This window comes from Pseudochaenichthys georgianus, chromosome 6 (genome assembly GCF_902827115.2).
Source record: "Pseudochaenichthys georgianus chromosome 6, fPseGeo1.2, whole genome shotgun sequence".
Taxonomy (NCBI): Eukaryota; Metazoa; Chordata; class Actinopteri; order Perciformes; family Channichthyidae; genus Pseudochaenichthys; species Pseudochaenichthys georgianus.
The window spans coordinates 6,373,630-6,378,629 of record NC_047508.1 but is presented as its reverse complement, the minus strand read 5'-3'; the positions used below and the strand labels follow the sequence as shown (position 1 = coordinate 6,378,629).

Genomic DNA, 5,000 nt, shown 5'->3' with positions numbered 1-5,000 from the left:
GGTGTTAAAGCATTTCATTAATACATGGGTGAAAATTGCTTGTGCCCATAATGGGCAGCATTAATATATACCCACACGACAGCTAAGGTCAGAAGAGCTTTATTTAACAGCTGGTCTTATGTCTGTGACCCCTCCTGTTGTTCATTGATGAGCCTGAAACATGCACTTGTCAAGGTTCAGAGGCACATTGTGCAAATATGGCAGTAGCCATCGATCATCTTAAGATAAGATGTACTTTATTGATCCCAAGTTGAAACATTTGCGTTACATCAGCATGTGTATAGTTGGAAATATGCAGTGGTGTTTGTAAATCATTTAGTATAATCACACAAATTCTGTGTTTTATATTTAATAATTCTGTGTTCTTTATGTATTGATTGTTCAATACCTGACAAGGAGATGAAAAACCTGGGTCGCAGGTTCCTCAATAGTGCATCACAAGACATCTATCAATATGTGTGTATACCTCCACCATTAAACTGTCGTATTCTGCACATTTCTTATTCTATCTACATAGATCTTATAAGAGTATAATTAATATGTATAATATCAGTTAAAATAAGTGCTTCAACAACGTTAACATTGCAGGAAAGTTGATTGTCAAGTCCCAAAACAAACTATGCAATATATTAAACGTTAAGTACTTTGTCAGGCTTAATATAGATACCCCCAATGCTTTTTTCTTATTCAAAAGAAGACCTTAACTTAAAGTATTCTTTAATATTTAAATAAAGCCTTATTAGTTTGTCTGTTTTGCACATCCTCCTATTAATATCTTTGGACGTCCTGCACTAAATTGTTGTATTGTAGAGATCACTACAGTATCTTCTTGATATTTTCTATTCTATATTTCTATCATTCACCTTCTACTTTCCCCCTATGAAAGTATGTACTCTTATATTTGTATTGTTTTCATAACATATTCAACAAAAAAAATCAATAACGTGCTTTAACCACTAGGGCTTAAAAAAAAGGTAAAGTTTAAAATGTTAACACAATAAATTATACTTTCCAGTATAATTTTCCAGTTTAGTTTATGACGGATGTATTTTGTTATTCACACATATATTGTTTTGATATTTGTACCACCAAACCGAAAATATGGTCTTAACATGACCCAGTGGTCTAGTTAATAAAAAATAATATTATCAAATATAATTTTAAAACGAACTCTTATTTTGAAAATACAGCTTCCTGTGTTTGAATGAGCTACTCGGTCCTGACAGACTCCAAAAGTCCGACATTATACAATCAAACAAATAAATAAACACAAGGATAAGTGTCTTATTGTTGAGTAAATAACAGTGTGTGGTTTAGAAAATAATACAAAATTAGAAGAAAAAAACGATGAAACAATACAGATTTCAGTATTCTGAGCCCCTACTCTCCCCATAACTCACGGCAACTAAAGTCCGACATTATACAATGAAAATAAAGAAGTAAAAACAATAAGTGTGGCTTGATATTGAGTAAGAAAAAGGTTGATGAACGCTGTGAGAATGGATCTGCGGAGAGCATTTCGCCGCGATGCCAACTCGTCTATTACCAACGTTCAGGGAGCTCTATGCAAGTCAATGGGACGCCCTGATAGGTGAACATCTACGCTAAAGGGCCGCCCACTGCGTTTGATAGTGACGCCAAGGGATCCTGACATAACGTCACTATAGTACGAGTTGGAATGAGAATGTGTTGACTTATCTCATGACTACCTTAATCCTAAAATGAAACGTTATAGTGTTTTAATGAAGGGTTTTTCTTCCACCATGATGGTTAAAATCATGTATTTAACGTATGAAAGTGGTGGAGGAGGCAAAAGCTTTCTTGCTGAAGTATGTGAATGCCTGTGTGTATTCATACCTGTATGTGTTGCCCTTGATCTCCCAGTACAGTTGAGTACAGACAAACAACAAGCGATGAATCACTGGATGTTCCCCCGCTGCTCCGTGCTGAATCACAGAGTCAACACTGCACTTTCTCAACACATTCATGGGATTCATCAAAGTGCCACAGTTCACCAGTGTGCAGATTTACACCTTGTTGTTTTTCCTAGCCTTTCTGTGGAGATATATAAATGCAACATATTCATGCGATTCATGTCTGGGTGACTTGGAGCTGTGTTGAACGGTGTACTTGTTGTACAGGTGAAGGCTCCCATCATCAGTGTGTTTTGAGCAGAGGAATAAAGACTGTAATCTGTGCCACTGACGTACAGCCTCAGTGATCAGAGGGTGCGTCCGCAGTCTTTGCTACCTGTGTAAGTGCAGGTTGGTAAAGCCTGTAAACACAGGTGTGTGTGGACACACACACAGATCTGTGTGTTGCACTCATTTCTCAAGGTGTTGACACACAGTCCTTTGTACTCCAAATCACCACCATTCTATGACAACGGTGATACGTTCATCATATCAGGCTGAATGAATAGAAACACAATTCAATCGGATGAAATAGCACCGCAAAATCGCACATACAAATGACTTTTAAGGGAATTTAGGGGAATCAATTGTAACTTAGTCAGTCATGTACCCTGTAGTCAAATGTACTTCTACTTGTGTACGATGTTTTGCTTCTTCCCTTCATGTCTTGCTACTGTGTGCGAAGACACACTGCTTTCAACCACACAACTATCTGTGTGTGTGTGTGTGTGTGTGTGTGTGTGTGTGTGTGTGTGTGTGTGTGTGTGTGTGTGTGTGTGTGTGTGTGTGTGTGTGTGCGTGGGCGTGTGTGTGTGTGTGCGTGCGTGCGTGTGCGTGCGCGTGCGTGTGCGTGCGTGCGTGTGTGCGTGTGCGTGTGCGTGTGCGTGTGTGTGTGTGTGTGTGTGTGTGTGTGTGTGTGTGTGTTGTCTGTCAACAGGTTAAGCAGCTCTGTGAGCCTCTCCTGTGCTCCGGGCTACACAATCCCTGCTGTTGTTCGTGCAGTTAGTCACGGCCTGCAGGCAGGAATTGTTCAGCTGGGATCATCGCTTGTTAAAGCTGCAGCAGCCTTAACTAGCACTTACAGGGCACGTAAAGCTGGGTCTCTTTGGACTGGTTGTGTTGTAGCACCGAAAGGTGCAAAGAACTACCCATTACACGTGGGTCTATTTATAACGATATGTGTATGGTGTGTGTAGAAGATAGTCTACACGGGGACGTTTGGAAAGGGTTGGATCCTGAAAGTTGACTAAAGAATTAAAGGAAAGACACAACTAAGGTTAGAACTTTTCCTGCAGAGAAAAAACGAAGGGAATCTACCCAAATAGGGTTTAATCGCTAGTGACGCCACTCAAAGGACCACAAACACTTACTGATAGTCCTGTCTGTACACTCCTACAAAGACTAAGGACTTAGCAGATGACAAGATATCCTTACTTAGTCCCTAGTTTCTTCTAGGTCTTAAGTCCTTGGATTCAATAGAGTGGTGAAGTGATGACATACAGTGTGTTTAGGCCGACCTGGAAGTTGGCATTGAATGGTCTCCTTCAACAAAAGCAATGGGATTCTCCATTGATGTTGTACTATTGCGAAAAATAAGATCTTTGGCAAAGATTCACGATAACGACACTTTAGTTCAGCAGGATCATCTCCACATATTAACACCACTTTTGTAACTCTTGAAGGGTCAATGAAATTGCCAGAAGGCTATAAACAAACAACATGATAGCCACCACTGCTAAGCTAAAGGCGGCTAATGTTCGGGGTGATGATGTTTTTATGTTACCAGTATCAATTGAAACACAACAAAATCTACTCTAAGACATTAGCCCCGTACTGCCCTCTGGCATGTGTCTGTGACATGTCTGACTTAGTTTAAATTTGACCTTGCAAATTTAACACAACGGACTAATACGAGAACAAAATCAGTTTTATATGCAAACACAATCAAATCAGGACATTCTTGTTTCTTCTCGTGGGTGTTGACATCGCACTCATCTCGTCCAGACTTCACCTGCTGGGCTGACGTTGTCTGAATGCATTTGTGTTCCATTTGTTGGACACAGTGACGGCAGGAGGCATTTCCACATCTCGAGACATCCAGTAAGGATGCTTCGGAGGAGGGTCAACCTCCATTGGAGAACATGTGCTGGGCTGATGTTGTCTGAATGCATTTGAGTTATTTGTGTTAAATACAGCAGCAGGACGCATTATCACATCTCGAGACCTCCAGTAAGGATGCTTCGGAGGTGGGTCAACCTCCATTGGAGAACTCCTGCCGGGCTGATGCTGTTTAAATGTATTTGTGTGTGTTGTGTTGAACACAGCAGCAGGACGCATTATCACTTCTCGAGACCTCCGGTTGGGATGCTTCGGAGAAGGGTCAACCTCCATTGGAGTACATCTGCCTGTCATAGCTTTTTTGTTTTGAAACATCTTGCTTTTGTTTGACCCAGCGTAGACAGGAGCAGGAGTCATCGTAATGGCATTAAGGTATTTCTTCCCATCACTGCTCTGTAAGTCCATCATCTTGTGGGCAGGTGGGGGCCCTGGAGGCAGTGGGACCGTCTTGGCCTCAGAGTGTCCAGAGCGGTAGTGTCTGCTTCGGTGACGTGCAGATAAAGACATGTTCATGTCAAAACATTAGTTTGCACACTTTGTTAAAAGCTACCTATAACAATGGATCCAGATATCACCTTTGGGATATTACATTGGAAGTCTAATGAAACACTTACCTGTCAGTTTGATCACTACTGTGAACCCTGATGTTCAGCTGATGGCCATTTGCCTAGAAAATGTTTCATTGTGTTAGTAGATTTGGTTATTGATAATAGTTTTCAGCTCTAAAGCAGAGAAGAGACTTACCATTGTCCCAGCCTTTCTTTGGTACGGGGTGTACCGAAAGTCCATGGTTGACTTGGTTTAACAATCTGTATAACATAACACAAAGTATTGTCAGAACTTTTGTAAGCCTTATATTCAAAAGAGTTACATTAACTACTCAAACTACAAAGTTAAAACAACATTTATTTTTATGAAATCCCAACATCCTAAATATTTAAAGATAAGATCCACTAAGACTTACCTCCG

At 40.5% G+C, this 5,000-nt stretch overlaps 1 protein-coding gene and 1 long non-coding RNA gene across 3 annotated transcripts in view; one reads left to right on the top strand and one right to left on the bottom strand.

The window, feature by feature from the left end:
• The window catches only part of bcar1 (BCAR1 scaffold protein, Cas family member), a 139,943-nt gene that overhangs the window by 85,027 nt on the left and 49,916 nt on the right, over positions 1-5,000 (top strand). The window lies entirely within an intron of this gene.
• LOC117448020 (uncharacterized) overlaps positions 3,826-5,000 on the bottom strand; it is a 1,304-nt gene continuing 129 nt past the window's right edge. Inside the window, exons 1-4 of the long non-coding RNA XR_011643346.1 lie at positions 4,996-5,000; positions 4,776-4,840; positions 4,646-4,698; positions 3,826-4,512 (exon numbers count right to left, since the gene is read on the bottom strand). The exon at positions 4,996-5,000 is cut by the window's right edge and continues 129 nt beyond it. This is a non-coding gene — a long non-coding RNA (uncharacterized lncRNA). The remainder of the gene's footprint in view (positions 4,513-4,645; positions 4,699-4,775; positions 4,841-4,995) is intronic.